Raw genomic sequence first — 26,382 nt, 5'->3', positions numbered from 1 at the left:
AAAATCAATAAATCTAATTAAGAACTTCAAGTTTCTGGAATTCTCATCAAGGCTACTTCCTATACAATAAATAATAAAAAATAAGTAAAACCAAGCTGAAAAAAGAGATTAAGAAAAAAAAAAATCAGTTGAACTAAAAAGTGCCAAATTCTTCAAGTAAATAGTTGTCAAAGAACTGTGACAAGAGAGTCTTTCCAAATTGGGATATATTCATACTATTAACACATTTTGTAGGTTTGTTAAAGTAGGAACTTTTAATCTTTACATACACAATGAACAAGAAAGAGTTTAAATTGAGGGTAGTATGTGATTTAGCTTAACTGCACATTTCTAAAGTCGCTGAACCCAGTCCGGATGAGGGATAATAAGGAGAATATTTTCATTCATCCTGTAATAATTTATTCATGTCCCACCATCAAAAGACAGCTCAAATATACCAGTACAGATCCAGGACACAATACTACAGTGCAAATCCCTATTTAGCTTTAACACCTAAACCATTACAAATACGTATTTCTCAGCATCTGTTGTGATCACAATAAGAACTCTTGTTAAGACGGTCCAAGTCCCCAAGAACTTAAAAAGTATACAGGCAACAGTATAAATTGTATGTCATTCCAAGATGCTGCAATACTTCTGAGAGGTTACTGAACACAAGATCAGAAATAGCAGCTGTGATTTCCTGGTTCCTCTTGCTTCTTGTAATTTCTTATGTTAATCAAAAGACAGACTGAGAATTTATAATTAAATCCAAGTGTTTGAAGCTACTGTTGGCTTACTGACCTATATATGCATGTTTTTATTTTCAGTGAAAATATTTGCACCCCTGTCCACCTGTCTTCAGTATTTTTAAAAGTGGTACAAGCAATGCACACAAGTTTCTGAGGACAATGTGGTTCACCAGTCTTCATTCACACTAAATCTTGCAAGGAACTAAAGCTGCCAAGCTTCTATAATTATAGGTCCAAATGTTTGTGCATCTGGGCTCTTGCACATGTGTAGGAGTGCACCAGCTGTTCCCTTTCTTTGCATAATTTTCGCCTTTCCATTTTACCTTGGTTTCCTAAGGCAGCTGGTAAGAAATTTAGGATCAGATGAGTATGAACTTTATCACCTAGCTCAGAACTAAGTTTCTCAAATACATGTAGATTTGCCAACCACTGTAAAAAATTAGAATTTTTGCTTTGATCCTTCTGATCCCTTAGTGAGGCAGTAAGAGAGCAAGAACGAGTGCAGAATGAGCTGGAAATCACATTCAATATAGAGTGGGTTAAATTGTTGTTATGGGCCTAGGGGATGATTGAAATAGAGACAGAAGAATAGTTAAAAGCATGTGACACAGCCAAGAACAGAGGATCAGAGCTGTGAAGCTGGAGAGGATAATGACAGATACTGGGGTAGTCACGAAGTGAAAGAAGAAGCCAAAAAACTAAATGGATACACTACTTTAAATCAGTTTCTTCTAGAGGCTTGTTGTTTCATAAAAGTTAAGAAATCGGGCAGAACAGTGTTGTGAACTTTGCAATATATTAATTTGCTCAATTAGGGCCTCAGCTGTTGCAGTGACCCACCACTACCTCAGTGTTCGGAATAACTGTGTATTTAATTACCTTTCCTCCAAATACTTTAAGGAACTTTGTGGGGCTTTGAAGTTTTTGTTGCTTTTCTTTTTTTGTTTTGTTTCATTGGTTTTTTTTTGGTTTTTTTTTGATTGTTTATTTGGTTGATTTTTTCTTTTTTTTTTTTTTTTCTGGAGTTTTTTTGGTGGCTTTTTTCCTTTTGTTTTTTCTTGGAATTATTAGGAAATTAATTCCTTTTTTCAACAGTAACTAACTACCAAGACAGAGCACATGTAAGACAAATGTTGTATTGTGTTTTAATCTCTTTGTAACAGTCCTGTAATGTTTTGCCCCTTCACCCCCCATTGTCTCCCAATGGTTGCACCCTGAGCTTTCCTGCCCTTCCCCCAGTGCCATTCTCCCTGAAAATGCTCAGTGACTCCCCTGTCTCTCCCTGGTACCTTGTCCATCACTCAGCTCCTAATCCCACTCTCCCAAAATCTTCCACCTTGGGCATCGAGTGAGTGGACGAGAGCCAGGGGTCCCTCCCTTAAACTTTCCCCATTGGTTTGTGTGTCTGTCTGTCCTTTTGCCTTCCACTCCCCCGAATTCCCCCATTGGGTGGTGGGCGTTCCTTCCCCCTTGTCCCCGCCCCGGTACTTAAGATGATTGTGGGAGCCTCGACCGGGACAATGGCATTCAGAGCTCCCCGGAGCTTGCATTAAATCTGAGACTTTTTACCCCAGCCTTGAGTCGACTCCCTCATTACCTCCTCGGACGCCTCTCCTCCTAACAAGGCAGACAGCGAAGCGCTTTGTCTTAGCTGCTCCCCAAATCTCCTCAAGAAACAGGGGAGTGTCCTCTGCTGCTGACCGTGCCTCTGCTGGGCAGGCGAAGCCAGGGAGCTTCAGGGTAGGCACGGTGGCAGTTAAGCCTCAGTAGTCACACAACAGACCGTCATGTATCTGTCACAGGCCACAGTGCACCAAGACAGGAGGTCTCCTCACTCCTTTGTTCATCTGGAGGTGATGCAGGCGAGTGCTGGATGGACAGCATAGCATAGAGAGAGCTGTGCAAAGAGCCCTGCAAAGATGGGCTATGACGAGCCTCGTCTGGGGCTCACCCAGGCACTCTCAGCCCTTTGGCTTGGGAGCTCATTCCAGCTCAGTCCCTGGCCCAGATGCTCCCCTGAGCCATCCAGGTGTGCCTGTGTCCAGTCCTGGCCCGGACCTGACTACACTGGATTCTCTTCCTGCCTTCTCCTCGGATGTAACTGGTTATAAAATATTTGTCTGGGGATGCCTAGGGTCTCACCAGCCCTGATTATTCTCACTGGATCTTCTCTGCTTTCCTGGTTTAGGGACAGCAGGATTCTGTCTAGATGCCAGTCTGCTGTCAATGTCAGCTCCTAGCTCCCTTCCCTCAGTGGAGTAACCCACCCTTGCTACTTCTTCAGGGGACCAACTAGCTTGATGAAAGCATGCAAATGTGCCCCTAGAAAGCCAATAATAGCCAGAAAATTAATGCAGACATGCAGATTTATGATATTTTTTCCATTTTTGACAGTACAGGCTGATTTGCTCATATAATTTAGGTGCAGTTTTGAAAACAATGTAAGTAAAAGACTCAGAAGTGCATAATGTTCAAGATAGTATATTACACTATAATGTATAAGAGGAACAGGTTTAGATATTTGCCTGTGTGTCATTTATAGGGTATCTATTTTCTCCAAGACAGGCCATAAAGTGAATGATCTTCCATAAGAACCTGCTTAACTCACTATTTAGGTAAAGTCAAGTATGAAGAGGAAGGATTTCTAATGTGTTCTCAATGTTATTGAATCTGGATTTCTATTGGACTAAGTGGAGAGCAGAGAGAGCAGAAAGACTCAACATAATCATGTTGAGTCACCATGAGGTACAAATATTATCTCACCATGAGGTACAAATTTTGCAGGGCCATTTTCACTCTCATTCCAGAGGCACTTGATTGATAGTCTAGAGCAAGTCCAAATCCTAAATGACTTTTCAAAGCAGAGCTGATTCTTCCAATTGCATTGGGAAATGATCTGGGAGCCTATGTAAACCTATGTAAACCTTTGAGCTCCTACTAAGCAGGAAGTCATACCCTTCTAGAAGAAACTTCTGAGTGTTTTTAGATGAGAGAATTTTTTGCTACCATAATTAGAGCAGAAAGTGGCAAAGTAGTTTAACTATGAAATGGTTAAATAACAGTGCTAAAATCCTTAGTTTCCTAGGAAAGGAAGCAAAGTCATATAGGTTTTTTCCCCCTTCTAACTTCTCCTCTTCAGATTCTTTTTTCCTCTTCTCTTGAAAGAACCTTCTTGTCTCCATATTTTTTACTGAAGATTGCTGTCAGCAAATACTTACTCTTCTCTATATGGATATAGGTTACGTCCATGAGTTATGTAGTTGACTTTCCCTGTTCCATCAGCATCAATTAATTCTTACTATGCCATAATATTAAATATTCGTAAATCCAAATTGCATTTATTGAGTAAGCAGTTTGAAAAACATAATACATTTCAATACACAGTAATTCAATTTTAAGAGAAAAATTGGTATAGAATACTTCCTACAACTGGTAGGAACTCTAAAGAGATGAAAGTGTAAAGATTTTCATTTATTTGTTTGTTTTATTTTCAAAAAAAAGTCATGAAACTCTTCAACACAATCTGCTCTTAGTTGAGTAACCGTTTAAGCATACTACCGTGAATGTCCATCCTCCCACATCTTCCAACTTCTATTACTCCTCATCTGAATTTAGTTTGTTAGCAATTCCAAAAGAGAATAACATTTTTCTTTCCCTTGCTCTCAGATACTCACTAGGGATGACTTAAATTTTGAATCAAGATGAAAGAATTAGTAGGCCATGGTAGTGCAGCACAACAGGAAATGATAAATAACATAAGTAGTTGAAATTGTAGGCAAAAATGCCTTTAAGCAGAATGCAATTGTTTAGGCAAACTGGGAAGTGTCCAGGACACTGAAGCCAATATGCAAACTACTGGAAATCTGACATAAAAGATTAAGTTTAGGAATAATCATTCTTAGTATTCTTGTCATATTTTCATCTTCAAAACACAAAGTCAATGAACAAGCTATTATTAATTTTCCACAACTGTTCAACACAATGATTTACCAAACTGATCTATAATATAACTTCAAATGCCCACTTTTCTTACCACCACTGTCCTCAAAAAATGGCTAAAGGCTGAAACAAGGCAGGGAGAATCTTTGTCACAAAGCTTACAAGATTTTACTTTAATCTTGGAAATAAGAGTTCTTTTTCAGTAGTCTGAAGTTTCAGACACAAATTATGTGCTTCAGTATGAAAAAAACTTCAAATCTCAAATCTCCAGACAAACTTAACCCCTCAAATAAAAGAAATAGTTCTTTCAAATTTCTAACATAAAATGTTTCATTTAGACCTAAAATTCCATCTTAGAGTCCATGTTCCTGTTTCAGTACCTTTTCTCCAGGATTTAATGACATGTAGGGATGAAAAAAATTTTGGTTGTCCCCACTGAGAGCAAACTTCAGATGTCAAAAATCTCACTGGTGCTGTTAGTAACTGCACTGAAACTCAACTCAGTTTCAAATGCTCACAAGCTGCTGTCTCTGACTACAGGGTAGTGCTGGGACACAAGGGACTCTCTATCAGCTCTTTTATCTGCAGTCTTCCCCATCAGCAAATGTAGCTGTCTTATCCTGGATTCAGAAGCCTAATCATGATTCAGCATGAGGGAAATGTGAGCAAACAGGGACAGTGGCTCATGAGCACACTTGGAGGCTAAAATAAAGTATAAATGCTCAGACTTGCAGGAATCAAAAGACTCCAGGTCAATACTGAGAAAGCTGGTAAGGCATCTTTCAAGGCCCAGCACTGGGTGCAGAGATAATCTGTTACACTGGACCCCTAAATTTACAGGGCTACTCAGAGGTGGATGTCCTTTACCCCTGTCCCAGGGCTTTTTTCCACAGACAAGCTGGACTATGCATTCAAGGACTTTTGAGACATCATAATTCTCTGAGAGTAAATTTGTCTCAGAAAAATTCTGACCAACTCTAATTTTACCTGATATCACTTAAGTTCTATCAATAACTAATTCACAATATCATAAAGCCACAGTCTTTCTGGGATACCTCATTTCAAGACTTGTTGTCCACATTCTGCAGCATACACCATTTAAGGAGGAGTTTGTAAAATGTGTTATGCATGTATGCAACTTTCTTAGCTGTACAAATTAGTCTCAAGTTTCCCATAAAATGCTGAAGTGCAAAGAGCAAAAAACATGAAAGAGTAGATGGAGAATAATATGCTTCATCAGTATAATGAGACAGAGAAGGAATAACATTAGTTTTTATTAGTTGGTTACTATTTGTACAGTTCTTTGAATATATAATATGCTCCATATAAGCATTAAATTATTATTAATATTAGGCTGTGAAATCTCTCTGTGTTGTACTTCTCTCACTTGCTGGGTACTATGAAAATGAATACATGCCTAAGAGGATGAGTACTAGATCAATCAAATCAAATCAAATCAAATCAAATCAAATCAAATCAAATCAAAGACAACACCTTTAATGAGCATTGCTGAATCTATTTTGCAGATGGCAGTAATGCTTTTGCACCTGCTGCTGTAATATTCATTGAAGCACTTCCTTCTGACTTCACATATTTTTAACTTTTTGGTGGTATGAATGGACTAACACTGATCCTACTATATAAATTTTTATGCTATTCTATTGTGCTGGTTGTATTTCTATCTATTTGCACCAAATTTTGAATTCTTTACCAACATCTAATTATTACAAGCACTAGTTTTGTTGGAAGTAATGAGATCTTCATTCTACCAGTGTGTGTAGAGTGAATACTTCAATTTTGTGCTGATGTTCTCATTGTATAGACTATACAATGTTTGGCCTACTTCATATGAGCATCAGATGAAAATTAGAAAGTCTGCGCTTTTAAGACAGCTCAAAGTATTTACAGATACTGAGGTCTGGGTTAAATTTCAAACAGTATATAAAATTTATATGAGTATGGATATTTATATGCATATCAGTGCAATGTTAATGCAGTATAATAACACAAGGTGACTTGACTAGTGCTTTGCAGAATCAAGTGAGGTTCTTGTCATAAAGCACCTGGCTAATCTAAGAATCAGAACTGATGTTCTTTTAGAGGTAGGGTAGTATTTTAGTGCAGATAAATATACAAAAGAGAAAATCGGAGAGACTTATGATAGCAAAAGATACAGAAAAGTGGGGGGAAAAGACAGAAAAAAAGTCCCCCCCCCCCCCCCCGCAAAAAAAAACCCAGAAAAACCCAAAAACCAAAACCGAACTCATGAAAGAATTTTGAGGTTAATTATGATGATTTTATAGTGCTTGATTTCCTCAAGTGCAGGGTAAAGCAGTGTTTCTCATGGCTCATATAAGTATTAATATAAGTATGTCAAAATAACCTGGCTTCATCATCATCTTTTTCTCCTAACCAAAATAACTCACAGGACCACAGATTTTGACTAGACATTCAGTTTGAAAGAATTGTATATCCTTATTCCTTTGAATTGTGACATCATCCTACAAAGTTCAGAGTGCTGCAGTCATCTTGTCTCTTTGGAATCATTGTATATTATCAGAATGAAAAGCTAAATGACTTAGTGAAACGACAATTTTGCTTCACTCCCAGTAATGTATCACATGGTAGATAAGAAAGAAGTGGAATCTGCATATAATTGTTAAGCAAAATCATTTAGCAGTAATATTTAGGGCTGCAGTGCAACAGGAAAGCCCAAAGGAGTCTTTTTGCTAAGGAAAGAAATACCTCTAAACAAAAACTTATCTCTAATGATTTCCTACCAGTGAGAGACAGGATTGACACTTTTGCTGATAATATCTGAATGAAATGTTAGCAGCAACTAAAGACATGGAAATGGATTCTCATGCCCTGTGGGTGTGAATCTACAGCCCAGGAATAATTGGGTTACTTTTACAAAGTGTAAACTTTTGTAAATAAGCCACATTTCTAAATTAATTTGGAATTTCTAATAAATATCAGACTAATGCATTGGAAGATTATTTTTTAACCTCCTGCTAATGCTGCTTTAAGCTTGCTTAGGCAGGAATAGTATCCAGGGATATAAATTTGTTCATGCCCTTGTCTTTAGCCTGCCCTACAGCCTGTCAAGGACTGGCAGAAAGCATTGCTCTGGGTAATGTCTGCTGTTATGCACTGGCCTCATTATAGTTTGACTCAGAAGAACTACTCTGTAATTCATATAGATAAGATTTTTTTTTGTTGAGGCCAGTGTACTGAGAGAAACATACACTGTATGCCTGTCACTCATGAACTAATTCATACATATCATGTGTCATAGTAATATTTTGTACAGATTTATTGAATTGTTTTATAGTCTCTGTTGCTTTTCTAAGGCTATTTCACAGCAGCAAAATCCAAATCTCTGCACTCATTTCTAGACATCTTTAACTATATGGCTCTATATATGTGTGCTATAATCACTGAAGTATCAATGAAACTTAAATTGAAAAAGGAGCTCATTTGCATCTGGACCTACAAATTAGTTTTCCATTCAGCTTTAAAATAGCGAGGACACATGTTAAAATGAACTCCATCATTAAACTAGACTGAAATTCCCACACTTCCCTCTCTAATGGTTAGAAGAAACCAAGGCAATTGATTTTTTCAGACTTTGCACCACATTTTTAAACCATTAAATGAAAGAAAAATAATTCTGTCCCTCAGTCCCCATCTGAGCACCTGATGTAAAACACCAAAATGACTCTTGGATGTGATAAACTTGACCTCAACCTGCTCCTATCTAGCAAATCCAAGAATTGTTCTTGTGCTCAACATTATCTCCTCAAGGCTCAGAGACTAAGAGCTGGCCTCAGGTGACCTACTAGAAAAACTTCAGTAATGTTGCATACACATTCTATTTATTGAAAGGAAGGAATATTAGCAGTTGCTACTAATACTGTATTTAGGAGGACTGCAGTAGAGAGAATCTTGGAATGAGATTGGCGTTTTACATGAGGAATTGGTACTACTTTCCTAAAATGCACCAGTGGTCTCCAAGTTATATTTGTGCTTCAGAGATAAGCCAAATGCCATTATTCTGTCCTGAAGCAGTCTGTATTTTTAGAAAAGATGAAATAACCAACACTTGCATTTTTTACATCTGTGATATGAACCAATAACCCCATGAAATTGGATGAGCACTAACCTTCTGTGAAAAACGATTAGCCCTATGTTCTAAGATAAAAATAATAAAATATGAAAAGTTTTTGAAGGGCAAGAATTACTCCTACTGAACTGAGAATTAGATTTCTTTGTGGAATTACTGAGAAGAGTTTTTTTCCAGAAAAGTGTGAAGCAGCAAGTAACACTATTTATTAAGATTTAATGAAATGCATCGAAAAGCTTGACTCTAAGATAAATTTCTCAAAAACAATGTTGTAGCTAGGATTTCTGTTCATGCCTTTCATCTTGATCTTCAAAACTGCTGTGAATGCAAGGCAGAATATGCCAATGCTGCCATCAGGAAGACATTAGGCATAAAAACCTTAAATTTTGATGCTTTACCAGTCATGTGCACTAGTTCATTTCAAGTTTTGCTTAACCCCACATAAAAAACTTTCATTTAAAATATTTTCAATTATATTGCAGGAATAACAAATTTTATCTTTTTTAACTCAAAGAACATTATTTGCTACAGACTACATTTGAATTTTCTAAGTAGAAAATTTTCTAAGTAGAAAGCTTGCCATTGACTTAATGAATTTTCTAAGTAGAAAATTCAAATGTATCTTTAAATCAAATTTATATTTATATTTTTCAATTAATTTTGGTTATTAATAGCATATTTTCCTGGTTTTCTCATGTGTAATTCAAAAAAATCAAAATCTGTAACTTTAATATCTTGATTCCACTAATTCAATTGCACATAAATATACCTTCTTAGAAAAACTAAAGAACATAATCACAGATAAAATTATTAGAAAGAAAAGAGGTAACATTTTCAAAAACAGCTACATGGTTTTGAAGCTGAAATTCCATGTCAGAAATTATCGGTGAATCTGGGGATTGTTTACATTTCATTCAGCGTCAACAGAATTTAAGCAATTAATGCTTACATTCCTTTTGTTGATTTTACATATGCTCTAGGAGAAAGAATAAATTACAGGAAAAGGAAGAATCACTGATCTATTTTTCTTAAAGTATTTGTTAGACTGCCAGAAAACAGAAGGCTGTTGAGGAACTTAGAGGTTATTAAAACTTTGGAAGACATATAAAGGATGAGGCATGAAGAAACAGTAGAAAATTTAAATCTTGGAAGTAGAAATGGCATGCTACAGGGAAGAAGGAGACTGGAAGTCCCTCTGGATATCCATAGTGTCCCATATTAGGAAAGCTACCCTGACAGCCTCTTGGTAGAGTAGAGTTTCCCAGGAGCTCTCCCAGTGGCAGGCACCTCTGTATCAGTTAACAGACCCAAGGCAGATGGGCCCTGCCTGGAGGAGTCCCAGAGCTTTTCCCTGTCTCACCTCTGTGAGGGAAGGATGCTTTATATGCCTTTTGTTCTGAGACAAGGTCAAACAGCCTGATAGAATTCCACTCATTCAAATCTATATGGATGTGTGTATATGCATCTGTTTTGAATCCAAGACACTTCAGAATCCAGTTATCTCCCTCTTTCCGTCAACTGCACTGAATCCTTATCTCTACCTGAAGGCTTTTCTGATAAGTAAATTTATTTTTCCCATATCCAATGTTACTGGTACCATGACCCTGATGAGAGTCCTTGGAAACACCAATAGATTTAAATTCTAATTAAAGAAACTGGAAAACAGCAATAAACAAACCAACAAACAAAAGCCTGATATCTGTATACAAAACATAAAATTGTCTGGGGTTGGCAAAAAAGAAGTGCTTTGATAACAAACATCCATTAGGAACTTATAGAGATCATTCCAATAGGACCCAGTTTTCCCTTGAGTTTCAATTCTCTTAGGCTAGAAATAGGGCTAGAAACAGTGAGTGAGTTCATGTGCTACAGACTGAAGGCTTTCAAACAGAGGATATAGATAAAGGGAATGGGAGAATGTTCTTACACAGCTACACTGGTTTCATCTTTATATCGAGTCCGATGATTTTATTTAATCACTGGCATCCTTTTACTCTCAAATTAAGTCAGGTATTTAACCCTGAATACTTCTGGACAGAGAATCTATAAATGATCTTAAGGCAACAACGTAAAACTGCTTACACATATAATAATGCTACCAGTAAAGACATCATGTCTTATGTTATACTTCACAGTGTTCTTTGATTTGCTGTTTGGCCCTTCTGAATGTATAGCCTGTACAATTTGTCCATTTAGTAAGCCCATTTTGTATATAGGAGTGAAAAACTACAGAGACATCCAAGCCAACCACATCAAACTTAGCCTGTATTTCAAAGGAAAACAGTTTTGGTTTTGCTAAATTCTCTTTATGACTGTATACACTGTTCCTCTCATTAACTTCAGTGGTGTAGTACACTAATGGCACCAGACAATTTCTAATATCTTAATATGTATGAATAGTCAAAGCTAGTTAAAGGTGATAGAACATTGACTTGTACAAAACTTTAAAATGGATATGTCTAGAACTTGTCCTTTATGTGATCTCCTCTAGACAAGCTCTAATATTGACTCTTAAACTAGAAAAGGTAGGTTTCATTGGAGAATACACTTTAAAGGAGACAAAAATTAGAATGATTGTCTGCCTAGCAATAAGAATTTTATTGAGTTCTTCCATGAAAGAATGTCCTTGGCATAAAGTCTTGGTCTGAACTAGTTCAGAGGCATCTTGGGCTATGGCAAACAGCTTATTTCTGTGATGTCTTCTGCAGCCTCCATGGTCAGGATACCTGATTCTTGTTCCTTTCTACCTTTTTTCATCCCCTCTCTGAGCTGAAGGTTCTCAGGCTCTCATTATGATCACCTTGTTTTCTTTTCCCCTCTGTATCTTGCAGACTGAAAACCTCTCCCTCAGACATGCTAGTGATCCATCTCACCTTCTCCGTTGTCTTTACAGAAAGGCTGACATCAGAAGAGAAAAAACCTGAACATTAATTTCTGGGAATTATCCAGATAATGTGGACACATTATGTTAGCACAGCCTGGACCCTACAAGCTTGCCATTGACTTAATGAATCAGCCAGGAGCTTTCTCCCAGGATCATATCCACATTGTGAAGAGGGAGAATAGCATTAGTGTTAGCGGGGAATATGTAGAAGTCACTGTGTCATATGTGCCTTACCACTTTATATATGGGCTTTTTTCTTTGAGGCAGGATAGTTGGAAGGATCATACTCTGTATATCATAAAGATGGAAGAATACTAGAAAAACAGTCATGAGAGCATGTCTGCATATCCTAGAAAAGAGATACTTTCCTGAACTACTCTATTTTATTCACTAGATGATAAAGTATATTAACACATTTTGGATATTAAGCTAAATATTATTTGTTTAAATTAATAGTCTGAAAGCACCTGTTAACCAAATGCTTATGATTTTACCATTCTATGTGACTTAATGGTTATGAAAATAAAACATATTTCATTTGATGTGGATCATCTTCTATGATTCGGAAGAGAACAGTAAAATATATTTATATTATTTGATTAGCAGCAAAAGCAAAATGAAACAAACAATATTGCAGTCATTAATCAGAATCAAGTCCCTGCTGTGCTAGGCACATATCAAGCTGACATGGGAGATATTATTTATTTACCACAGAGGGAAATTCACTTCTGCATAGAAAGTTAGAGGTCTATATATAATCTAAAGCCCACATAAATCTACCAGTTTTATGTTGATTCTCCAAATACAGTAACATCTTTTTCATAAAGAAAACAAGATTACACAGGAGAAAAATTACTTTTTTTTTCAAGCTGAATTTCTCTTTTATTGCATACAAGATTTAGAACAAGTTTATGTACCTAAGTGCCATTTATAAGGTTCAATGTGGCAATACTAACTGAAATTTTATCGTCTTATCTGTACTACGGTTCTCAAGATGAACACAATTCATTTTTCTGAAAACTTGATAGCTTGCTCTGAAATAAATGTGAGGAACCATTTATGAGATAGGATATATTTAAATCCTCAATTTTCAATGATTACACTGTGCTACTTAAAAGGCAAAACAGTTTGAACAAACAACAAATGGCTCAGTTTCCAACACAAACAGAACAAGAGATGTGTAAAGCATCCCCTTTTATATGTTTTTCTTCTGTAAAAAGAACCCAGTCTCTACCTTAGGTTGTAAAATCAGTCATTCTGGATCCTACATCTTCATAAAATTCATGACTTGAAAAATGGAGGACTAAGTCATTGGAGGGTTTCTTGCAATGCAACATCATAATATAACTCTTTCACACTAAGTGTAATAGCTGTGCCGCAATGCAAAGTGTGATGCACAGAAATGACTTGAGTGCCACAGTTAAATTAATATTTCTACCTCCATGCACATGTAATTTGTGTTTGCATAAATACTAACATGCAAAAGATAAAAATGGGTGATTTTCAGATATTTTCTATGACAAGTATCCTTCAACTGTTTTTATATTAGTGGTAAAAAGAAATTGTTCCTGGAACAAGGTCTCTCTGCCTTAGATTTTGGGAAAGCTCAAGTTCAGAACTAAGTGGTAAGTAAAAAAATTCCACATTTGTTCAAGAGGAATGTTGTTTCTTTACAAGATCCTGTTCTGAGAGTCAAAAGTGGGAGCTGTTTGAAGCTTTTGAGAGATGTGAAATGTTCAGAGTTTAACCTGAGATAGATATAATGGTAGAGTGAAGATGAGGTGAGCAAGAGAAATGAGGACTATAGTTTCCATGTGACTTAGAAACTTGTCACTTCTATCTCAATGCCTTTTATGATTCATGACTACAGAATACAAGATAGCACTGCATATAGTAAAAGATTGCAAACAGAAGTTTTGAGGTGGATATGCAAATCTTCCCCAAAAAAGTGTCAATAAAAATTTTATAACTTTGCACTTGTTTTCCATGCATGCAGAATACATACCTCTCAAATGTTTTATACATAGGCATTTTTGGTTTTTCCCAATAAAAACTAATAACCCATGACTTTAACATTTTAAAATCTTGGTGTCTTCAGGAAGCAGAGTGTTCTGAGTCTCTCTGAGAAGATGAGAGTGCAGATTCTAAGGATATAAAGTGTCCTGACTTTTTCCCTGCAGCTCTGGAAGAGATAAGATTTTAATGCCTGCAAAGATCCATTTGAAAAGAAATAATATTTGAAAGTAAATTTCTACAATTTCCATACCCTTTAAAAGATACTACACTGTTAACCACATGGCCAAAAATATTAGATTAAGGAAAATAAACACCACAATTTAAAATTAAAATTTCATTGTATTTTTTTCATTAAATACATTGATGCTACCGTTAATGCTATTCCATGTTCTTAAGTATTATTTTACCAAGTTTTTCCTTGAAAATGTGATGACTAGCTCATTTTTAGCATATCTACCTCATTGTGTGGTAAGGATTGCATCCAGGAATGAAAGTTGTGAGGACAGTTGTGTTTCATTTGCAGAATGCTGATTTGTGTAGGTGAGATTTTAGAAAAGTAGGAAATACGAAAATATAAAATAATGAATCCTCAAAGCTACAGATGTTCTAGATGCAACATTCAGTTCTTTATAAAGCATTAAATAAAATAGTATTTTTTTAGCCAGAAGCTCACAAATATTAGCGACAATACTTAAACTACTTTTTGACAAATAAAGTTTATTTTAAAAATCTACAAGAAACTGAATCATAAAAAATATTACTAGATTCCAGTACCACACCAGACATGCTGCTAGCAGCACATCACAATTAAATATTGGCCTTTGGCATTAATTTTTCATGTTATAACCAGATTTTGTAAAATGGAAAATAACTTGTTATTAAAAATTTAGATATGCTTTAAAAGAAGGAAAAGAGTGATCAATTACCACCAAGCTGATGTGGTTCCTGGAAGAAAAATGCATAGCAGTAAAAAAACATTGAAAGTGATACTGGATCAGATAACTGGTGTTCAAAATCCCATGTATTTGGTAAGCATAAAAAAAAATCTATTCATCAGTTTCAAATTGCTTCCTTACACCTTTATCATACATGCATCTAAGAAATAGAACAGTAAATACAGCAACCTTTTCTCAGTACTGCAACATATTGTCTAATTAATGTTGAGGGAGTCCATCTAAGTACTATAAATGGTATGTGTGTTATAGGTACGTTAATAAAAAATGTTTTTGTAAAGATTTTTAGTATTATTAGTATTATTATTGTATTCTAAATTCGTGACATCTGAACTTGCAGAAGTACTTCAGTATTACTTTAATAAGAAAGTTTAAAGAAGGAAATATTTGGAGAAAAATAATGAGGTTGTAGAGTCTCCCTCACTGTCAATATTCATTTGTGTCTGCACACAGTCCTATGCCATGTGCTCTGGGGTGACCCTGCTTGAGCAGGAAGGTTGGACCATGTGATGACTGTGGTCCCTTCCAACCTGGCCCATTCTGTGAATCTGTGATTTAATGACACACTTTAGATAAGATGCAAAGGTGAATATTGTTCAAACAAGTAGTCCTTTCTCTTCACCTTTTCCCTCACACAGTTTCTGAAGATAAAGCAATTATCAGGATATGCTCAGTATCCACTTTTCCCAATGAAACATAAACTTTAAGAGATTTAGAGATTTTAGAGGAGCTAAGATTTTAGTTAGAGATAAGCCTTACTAGAGTTAATTAAAATAAAGGGATTCTGTAAGTAGGCCTTGATGAAGTTAAGAGTTAGTAGTTAACTAATAATTGATTGCTTGTCAACACAATGTTTAGTTAGCTGGGTTTGTAATGGAGAATATAGAAACTGACAAATAGCTTTTAGGAACATAAGACAATTGTGGGCCTCCTCTGTTCTGAAACCAATTGAAGACAAGGAATGGGAGTTCTACCAAGGTTCATTTGTCATATTTGCATTGAAAAGGTAGAAAGGTCAAAATGAGGAAGACTTCATTTACTTCCTCATTTTGGGACCCCTCCCCATGAAAGGGACCACCAACCCATTTCAAGGAACAAACTACGCATGCTTAATAGCTTTTGAAATGATTAGCATAGGAAGGGAGGAATGGGATGTACCAAAATGATGAATATGTATTTGTATTTTGGGTATTCAATTCTTGTGTGGATAAAAGGACTCTGTAATCATTTGAAAGGTGCGGTGTGTATTTGGGAGCTATCCCGCACATTGTCCGGCATCGCAATAAACATACACTTTCTAACTTTAAACTGTTAGAGAGTTTTTGTCCGTCACAGTTGGATATTGGTGCTAGATCAATATCCATATTTCTTTAATAAATCACCATCTCTTGTTAATTGTATTTGACTGTGTGATGAAGTTCCTGCCATGGGAGGCATTGTGAAAAGAAACTTCTGACATGCAAGAAGGGCATGGCTATGGCTATAGTGTTATGGACAGACAGCCCTGGAGTTCAGCCACCCCCACACTTCCCTAGCAAGGCACCAACCACCTCTGACTACTACACTGTACAGCCATGTCAGTGTGGGGCTCTGCTCTGACTGTGGCCCAGGGAGTCTAGACTTAGTCTTGTGCTAATTTGGCTGCTCAGATTTAGCACAGGTTGGTATCCCCTGCTCCAGTAGGTCTTCTCTGCTGAAGATGTGCACAGATGGAGCTAGAGGATTGTTCACAAAACAGTGTTCAGCTGTTCCATTTCAGTCTCCTCTGGACGTCATAGTTAGTGGAGACCAATAATATTTTCGGGGGAATCACGTAAAGCAGGAATATAATGTAGATTTTCCAAACTACATCCCACACACACCACCCTGCTACAGAGGAATGTGCTTCCTGTGCAGTAATCTTTCATGTAAGAAAGCCACAGTCAGAGCCCAAGTCACATGCTTTCAGTTCTGGGTTAACAATGCAGTCTTGTTTTTAATAAGCCTAAAGATACTGTGAAAGCCCTTACACATTTAACACAGCACTTGCCAGCCTTTAAATATTGACATAATGAACTTTGCTTCAGGTACTAATGCCCACAGAGAGAACCAGAAATTTGCCTACCACAGGAAGGGTCAGTAACACTCCCTCTCCTTCAGCAAACTTTGAGTCCCAGTGTTTCCACTGTACAGCTTTGTGTTTAGTAAAATAAATAGAAAAAAAATCTCCCTTTTTTCTTTTTTGTAGCTGAAATGGCTGATTGCCAACGAACCTGTCACCCCACAGGTATATTGGTTCAACATAGTCTATGGTCATGCACAGTCTTTCTCTGAGTTGATTGGAAATCCTGTGACCAACTTTAGCACAAATGTCAACTTGGCTTAGGAGGACTGAACTCTACTTTTTTTAATTCTGGACCCATGGCAGAAGGAGATGATTTAGTTCAAGGCCACCTAATGAACCTGAATGTGCACAGATCCGTGGGACCTAATGGGGTTCATCTACAGGACCAGAGGGAACTGGCAGAAGAAGTGGCTAAACCACTATCCATCATATCAGTTTCACCTGGTGCCTAACAACATCATGAATCAGATCTTCCTGGGAGCTTTGCTAAGGCACATGGAAAATCAGGAGGTGGCTGATGACAGCCAACATGGCTGCACTAAGGGAAAATTATGCCTGACAAATTCGGAGGCCTTTTCTGATGTGATTAGAGAAGTGATGAATCAGGGAAGAGTGACTAACATTATCTACCTGGAGTTGTGTAAGGTATTTGAGTATGTCCCAAATGACATTTTTGCTTCTAAACTGGAAAGACACAGACTTGATGGATGGATCACTTGATGGATAAGGAATGGGATGGATGTTCACATTCAGAAGGTTGCAGCCAACAGCCCTGATGCCCAAGTGGAGATCAGTGACAAGTGGCATTCCTCAGGGACCAGTATTGGGAATGATGTTTTTTTACATATTTGTCATCGACATGTTCTGTGCTATTGAGCTCATCCTCAGCAAGTTTATATTTGACACCAAGCTATGTGGTGTTGTTCACAACACAGGGAAGGGAAGCATCTGGAGGAACCCTTAACAGGCCTGAGAGGTGGGACTGTGTGAACTTCATGAAGTTCATCAAGGCCAAGTGCCTTGATTCTATGATTAATTCATGACTCAGATCACCTTCCCAGAAAAAAACAGGAGTTGACAGTATTATCCTTATCTTCCATGTGGGAATGATTTAGAATTACTGAAGTTAAAAACAATGTCCTGCATTGTACAGACCAACCTGCTGATTTTCTGTACAAATTACAGAGCACCTATGCATATGAGTACCATACTTGTTACTAAGAAAAAACCCACATTCTGCACTAGCTCCATGACTGAGTAAACTAAGCCTCCCAACAGGTTTCCATCATGCATCATCTACCACATGGTAAGGTTTAACTCAAAGAGATATCTTGAAGGTAAGTTGTAAATGTAATAACTTATTGAAATGAGGCTGAAAGAAAAAAAAACCAAAACAACAAAAAAAACCCAAAAAAACCCACCCCAAAACCACCACAAAAAAACCCCAATTAAAACAAATAAAATTATAAAATCATCAGATAAAATACGATAACAGCATTATGAGCTTGTAATTTATTCACTGAAAAATTTTAACGAATTTAGAACCATTTACACTGGAAATTCTTTGGTAAACTATGACTCAGAGCAATACACAAACAGTTACTATATGCTCTCATCATAATCTGCATTAAAATATCTTACAGGTAATCAAAGGTTAAATGAATTCTCCTTGCTATATCTTAGGGAATTTTGTGATGCGTATTTGTCTTTCACACTGACACTGAAATAGATGTAGTTGTAATTATTTATAGCAATATATCTATGCTAAGGGTAAAGTAAAACCAAAATTTTTAGAATTTTGTGTAAGAAAAAAGATTTATGCCTCAGAAAAGCAGCTATGTAAGTGCTTACCTATCCCATCATCTGCTTTGTGAGGGCTTCAGAGAGTTTTCTGTTGCTCATGAATTGTTCTGGAGATGCTCACCCCTTGACATGAATTTCATTCACAGAAAATAAGCATCCAATTTTGTGTTACATGATAACACTAATGTCTGGCTCTTAAAATCCCTATACAGCATCAAGTATCAGGTAAGTAGAGTATATTTCAAAAAAAGAAAGATTTCAACACTGGGGATTTTGCAGTCTAATTTAGACTGTTAGAGAACCTTGTGAAAAACAAACAAGCCAAAAAACAAACAAAAAACCCCATCATCAACAACAAACAAAACAACAACATAAAAAAAAAAAAGAAAAAAAAACCCATAAAAATGATATGAAGGTAGGTAGGAGACTTGGAACTGGGAGCCAAATAAAACAAACAGATTTAGAAAACTGGACGTCAAAAAACATGTATGGTGCAGTCCAAGGCTGCTTTTTAACATGAATGAAGCTTTGAATTCAAGAAGTGAAAGAAAAATTCAAAGAAGGATAAAAAAATAGAAAGATTAAATATTGAAAAGTGAAATACTCTAGCTAAATAGCCTGCATGGACTGACACTTCAAAAGATGAAAGAGAAAGAAAAAGATTGTATCTATTGACAAGGCTTTGAACAATGTTCCTCCTAACAATGGGAGTCATTCTATTCATTTCAATGCACTGAACTTAAAAAAAAAAATAAATTGAGAGATGTAGAGAAATCTCTGTAATGGAAAAGTGCTACTTTAATTAGCTATAAGCACTTTTGGTACAGTTGGATCTTAGCATATCAAACAGACAAGCCATTTCAGACCTTTTACCCAATAAGCAATATCCCCAGTTATACAATGTCAATTAACAAACTCACTTTCAAAACTGTGTTCATCTGTTTAGGAGTATTTTGCCAAAAGCACACATGGACAAATTAGCCTCTTAGAGATATGAGAATGGGTGTTACTGTCTGGAGTCAGAGGACTAGAATAATAAAGAATAATGAATCAAAGATGCCAAGTTCTATATTTCAGGTATGAAACATCACAGAAATTAATAAGAAACAATGATTTAGTCTAGGCTGAGACTGTCAGACACATACTATAACTTCCATGATTGCATTTAGTGAAGTTCAGGGAAAATTAAGTAAGTGCACTAATTGACTGATTGAAGGATGCACTTTTAGAGACAAAATAAACCATGCCTGAAAATCTAACAAGTGTCATGTACATTGATAATTGCTGCCATTAATTCATCAGCTTTTATTTCTTTCTTAAAAAAAGCTTGGATAATTGTAGTACAAAGTAGGATTACACTGAATAGTAACAAAATATTTTTAATTCTTGTTAAGCAAGATGAAAATTACTTTATCTCTAGAGACAAAATAATTAATGTGTTCAGTGTTTATTCTGAGACACTTGAAAGGGAATACAGGCAACTACTATTATTCCAGTAAGAATTTCTGTATTAGTGTCTCTGTAAACAACTTGAAACTCATGTAATTACCTTTTCAGTATTTGTATTTTTCATACATTTTCAACATTTGGGGTATAAGTGAAAAAAATTAACAACTTTATGAGCAGAAGGAAGGATGAGAGATAGTGAGATTACATGAGATGGACAATTTCAATGAACAAGGACAGTCTGCTGTTGCTGTCTCTTCGTGATCATTCTACAAATTTAAGGTATTCCATTTATAAATTGTATCATCCAGCTGTACAAAATAATCTTATATAAAATAAGATGGTATAATAAACTTACATTTATTTAATTTGTAGTTTGGTTCTTATCATAATACAGGATAAATAATGTTTCACAATGGAAAATGATCATTTTCAGAAAATCTCTTTTAATCTTATTTGTAAATATCTGCTCTGCAGAATTTGAACATTAAAATGTTTTTTAAAATAGACATCGCAAAGTCTGAAAGTAGAGGTAAAGAAAGTAATATTGGTTCTGAAAAGTCATAAAAGGTCAAGTTTGTGCTTTCTTACATTTCCTTATCTAAACCCAGGATTTTTTATAGGTGTCTTGTTTCTAACAGATGTTGGTTTTGCCCCTTTTCTTAAAGATGTACTGGTAATGGAGATTCTGCAAAACTCTAGGTTAAATACTTCTAGTATTCAACTACTTTTGCCATTAGAAATTACATTCTAAACTCCAGTAAGAAATACTTAAAATGACATCATCATAAGCTATCCAACATGGAAAATGGAGAACGGACACTTCCCCCCTTCTTTCTGTATCTCAAGAAAACTTGCTGGATTCTTGCCAGTATTTTGTTTTCTGGAACAGCTAAATTAAAATCTTGTATTTGCTCATCAATCTCTTGTGATACTCCTTTTATTGGAATGATTTTATTGAAATGAAGGGATTTGATCTAGTAAAAAAATATCCCTGCCAGTGGCAAAGGCATTGAACTAGATGATCTTTACAGATCCCTTACAATCCAAATGGTCCTGTGCATTTATGACTCTATGATATCATGCTCTCAAAAACTTAAAATACTCCTACACAGGGAACTAGAGTAAGAAATCAAGACCTTTTGATTTTATACTGGAAAGTAAGAACCTTTCAGTAAATTTAAAGGCACATTCCTTTAATACAAATTTACAAATGATTGGTCTGTGAAGGATTTCAGCAACTCAATTTCTTTTAAAGTCAGTTTCACCTTAGTAAGATGATTTCCCAACCTTTCCTTGATACACAACCAACACAAAACCAAAGTACTGCTCGCTGCATCCAGTCCCCTGTTCTTATAAGTGTCTCTATGTTATGAAGACTTTTCAATCATTTATGTGTAATGCTGTATTTTTTAGCTAATAAAGTTTCTTATACTGTAAGAATATTTTAGAAAATAATTTCTTTGATAGGTCTAATTTTAGGCTTCCATGAAATATTGACTATCTTATACACATGTAATGCTTTTTCTATTCCTGGATGTGAGTCACATTCCTTTTTACCTTTCACTTACTAAAGTGAACTTCTTAAATCCTTTTGGTCACATAAGATATGTTTGCCATCTACCTACAGATCTCCCCCTTTTTAAAGCAGTTTAAACTGTGCTTTCTTGAACATGAGTGGTTTATTTACACATGATATTCTAGGTAGAGTTGTCCTTATCTCTCTCAGAAATGCTTCAACCTCTATTTTCTGAGATTAGGATGTTCATTTTTTCACAGATACATTGTATAATGGCCTATATTATCTCTGTTCTGTATTAACTGAGTTATGTTTTTTATTCCTTTGTTATTTTCAACTGATAATCCTCCAATTCATAGAAGAATCTTTTTTCATTAGTCTGCAAGTGCATGACTTTGCACTTTGCACTACTGTACTTTATCCCACTACCATTGCTTCAGCTTTCAAGGTCGTCCAACTCCTTTGTGTCTCCTCCAACTACTCTTTGAAAAAGTCTAATAACTCTGTGTCATCAGAAAATGGTCTTAAAATATTTTTGTATTTGCCAAGATAATAAATGAAAATATTAGCTCAGTCTAGTATCAAGGCTGATCTTTGAGGAACTCCCTTTAGTAGTCTTTCCTCAACATGGTAATTCCTCTTTCAATGCATGCAAGAGCTTTCCTCCACATGAACCAATTTCTTGTCCACTTAACTGTCTGCTCTAGAATAAGTAAATTCTGATGCAGAATCATATCAAAAACCTCCCTGAAATAGATTAGTTCTGCTATATCATTATTCTCTAAAAACAGGAAAAGCCAGTAGTTCACAAGAGCAGAAAGCTAGAAAAGATTATACACAACTTTCAAAAAATGTGTTGTTCATTCAATCCCTTTATTCTTTTAAATCTATAGCTTTATTATCATCTCTAAAACATGTTTAAAAGACTTTTTTTATTACTGTAATCAGAGATCTGAGCCTGCAGTTTATTTGGAATATATCTTTCTGTTTCTTGAGCATAAGCATAACATTCCTGTTCATCAGGTCATACGGTGTTGAGACCTATTTGACAAATTAAAGTTTTGTGTAACATGGACTGGCAACTCCCTCACTAATCCAGAAAAGCAGCTATCTGCCTCAGAGCAAAGTCTGCTCTAAACATGTCTGTCTACTGTACACTAAAATTTCTCACAGAGAACTATAGCAAAGTATTAATCCAGTTTTGGACTTAGATTTAGATGATACTTAACTCTCTTTAGTTCCTATTCCATCAACAATGTATAAATTCTTCATGGCACTACTTTTTGTTCTGCTTTACATGTTTTCATTTCCCTTTCAAGGTCAAATCAGCTTAAGTTTTGACCATTCTGCTGCAGCCCTTTATTTTTTTAACTTCAGAACATTACTTGCTCATAAGTGTCAAGGTCCTTCCAAGAGATCTATTTCGTTTGCTATGGAAACCATTCCTAGAAGGCTAGGATGAAAATGATGTATGATTTAAACCTTGTATTTTAATAATTGCTGAGCCTTGTATGCATTTTTGACCTGTAGTCCTTCTGACTTCATAGAATACCTTTTTTAATTTAGCAGGTTAGGAATTGGATTTTAGTCTCCTAAATTCTAGTCCCACAATCCACACTAACACTTTGTCAGTCAAATCCTCCTGGTTTAGCAACCAGTGTCTGCATATGCTTCCCATGATTTAGCAAGTTTGTTCTGACAAAAATCAGGGCACTCTCTAATCTCAGGTTTAGAGACCAAGGGTTAGAGATGAAACTCCTTTTTACCCCAAGATCTTTCTGAAAAGGAAATGATGTATATATTGCACCATTTGAATACCCCATGACATCTCCATGATAATTTTGCATTTTTTAAAATAACCTATATGCATCTCTCTTTTTTTCTCACCCCACAACACCCTCTGGTTTCCCATCTGAAGCTATTTCAGATTTACAGGTTGCACACTGAACATTTCATTCTATACTGTTGGATACTTCTCTAAGGCAGGACACTTGGCAGACTTAAATTTTCACTTTTTTTTTACATTATATATGTGAGATATTTATGTTGTACTCTGCTCCTTTTTATTCTCTTTCAGTGGGAGGGATCTTATCCTTCCTTCTATTTAGGGCAGACTGGCTCAAGACTGTCAAAATGAGTGACAAACTCTGTGCTTTGTCTGTTGTGCGTATCTTGCCTATTTGTCTTTTATTTCCTCACTTTCCTCAATCTCAACAGAAGGTCAGTTGTCCTGTTAAAAGACAATAAACTCTGTTTATGGAAAGAGCAGCAGTCACACACAGATAATGTAAAAATAATTTAGGCCAAAGGAGTAGCTTTAAAGGGTAGGAAACTAAATAGGACCTCATATTGACCAAGATGAGGAAAAGGGAGTTGCATAGAAGTAAAGGATGAATTAGGGAGACCTAACCTGACATTTCTGTAAAACTATTTGCAATGGGGTTCTTAGTACATTCTTACAATTAAGAATATTGCTGTTAATTAAGATTTATTAAAATAATTAATGTTATTGCTGTTTCCTGCTTCCTGAACTAAAGGAGTTCAGACTCTCGATGTTCTCATCTAGGTCCTGAGGGGGACTAGCAGGGACAACTGTGTGTGTTAGATCTAGTTAAACACGCATACACAGGATGCAGGCATTAACGATCAATCACGTTTGATCCCAAATCCTAAAAATTCCTTTGGTCATTGCTCATTGGTGGGTCCTGTGGAGGCAGAAGAGTTTCCCATAACTAATAGAACTCATCCCTGATCAATTTTTTTTTTTTGGAGGTGTGGTATCAGCATTAATTGCTGCTTTTGACACTGTCTATGATGATGGAGGTATCTTGTAGCAGCTGACGTAATTCTAGGTCTTGAAAGTGACAAAAGGACTGGTTTAGAGAGTCCACGCTGCATAAAACTCCAAAGCACGTTGTGGTATAAATATCTTACAGACATTTAGCTGAGAACTTGCAAATAAAAGTAACCATCAATTTTGAAAACAGATGGAGTTCAAATTCACCTTATTGCTGCATTGGCATCAGATTGGCCATGAAGGAGTGGAGAGCTGCCTCATATGATGGAGCTATTTGTGCACATCGAGTCATCATGTGCCACTGCTTCCACAGCAGCATCTGTGTGAACTTCAGCCCATGAAAACCCTCTTAATGCATGTTAGAGAAATTTGTTCCTGCCTTTAGAAAATTTATTGATAAAATATCCAGTTTATAAAATGTGTTAAGTGGTACCCGAAGACAGGGCTTTATTTTAGATGACATTGTTAATGTGATAGTTGAAAAAAAATTTAAAGAACAGAATTTAAATGTTAAGTAAGTCCTTCTATGACATAAAAATGTGTATGCTTGATTTTCAATGGGCTTTAAAAGCTGAGTGAGTGCTAAAAAATCTGGAAACTATCTCAAGACAACTAGTTTATGTTTATTTACATTTTCCACTTCATGTTCTGAAAGAAACTTAAATAATGAAGGGGATTCAAGTTAAGAACATGAACACACATGCCATTAGTATTCTGACATCTGTATTTTCCAGATATTCTGAGCAATTAAAAAAAAAAAAAAGAAGAATTTAATTAACTTTGGGTACATTTGTACTAAAAGCTGAAAAGGTATTTGCATCCCCTTGCAAACTATATTTCTGCAATGCCACTTATTTTGATTAAACATAATTGAAATAAAATATAGCAATATTCTAGCCAGAATGTGTCATAAACCACAAAAACTGAGGTTTTAAAGGTAAAATCAGAAAGGAGGAAGGAACTCAGTATTTGAGAGGAAGAGCAAGAAGTTACAGAAGACTGAAGACGGAAGACAAGAGTTACAGAGTTGGAGACAGAAGTGGCTTGGATTTAGACAGCAAGATATTATAAGCAGGGATAATAAAACTGAAAATGTGCTGAAAAGAATGAATTTATGAACAAGGGAAGAAGAGGTCATCAAAGTATGGAATAGGGTAGCCTACATAAAAGAGAACCTCATCAAAGCCTCTTGAGGACAGACAAGCTGCATTATCTAAGCAGTTGGTCATCATAGGTGTCCTCTGTGGGCTTCATATTTGCCTTGAAGAAGTCCGTGAGAGATAGATGCATGAATTATTTTCAATTTATTGTAAAAATAAAAGGGGCTTTAACAAATGCATTTTCATGTGGTGGCTAAACAGATCTACTATGCCAGCAAAACCAGCCTCTGTGTTTTGAACATCTAGTTGAATGCACATTTCATTAGAGAGGAATCCAGGGACTACTGCTGAAGAATCTATTGTATATAGGCACTGAGCTAGCAAAAGTCCCTCAATAACTTGGCTCTAAAATTTGAATTCTTCACCAACTCTAAAAGAGCTGTATCTAGCAGTATCTATTATTACTATGTGTGGTTAGTTAATGTTCTGAATAAATAAAGGCTTTTCTAGCTGTATTGGCATTGAACATTGCTAGACAGGACTTTATCTATCAGCAAATCAGTGTTCTGAAAAATAAAAAGGTGGAGGAAGAATGGGTTCCAAACAAATCACAGGTTTATTTCCTATGGAAAACACTTTCAGTCAGGGAAAAACCTTTTCAATTTTTCTTTTACTGTTTCACTTGAGCATTTTTCAAACAAATGATTTTGGTTGGCCTCAGAACCAAAAAATATTATTATTCACGCAACTCTGTGTGCAGTTGTCATCAGATATCCTTTATTTCACAGTGCATGTTCCCTATTAGTCAGTCAGCTTATGAATACCCCAGCTTTATTCACGCAGCAATAACTCCAAGCACCAATCAACAATTCCATTGGGCAAAGGATGACCTGAAGTTGTCATGATTCATGCTTTTGTGTCCACATAATTCTACAAAAGTAACACATGACACCCAGAGAAAAAT

This window comes from Vidua chalybeata, chromosome 1 (genome assembly GCF_026979565.1).
Source record: "Vidua chalybeata isolate OUT-0048 chromosome 1, bVidCha1 merged haplotype, whole genome shotgun sequence".
In the NCBI taxonomy this organism is placed as follows: Eukaryota; Metazoa; Chordata; class Aves; order Passeriformes; family Viduidae; genus Vidua; species Vidua chalybeata.
The sequence above is the reverse complement of the archived record's forward strand: the minus strand, read 5'-3'. Positions refer to the sequence as shown.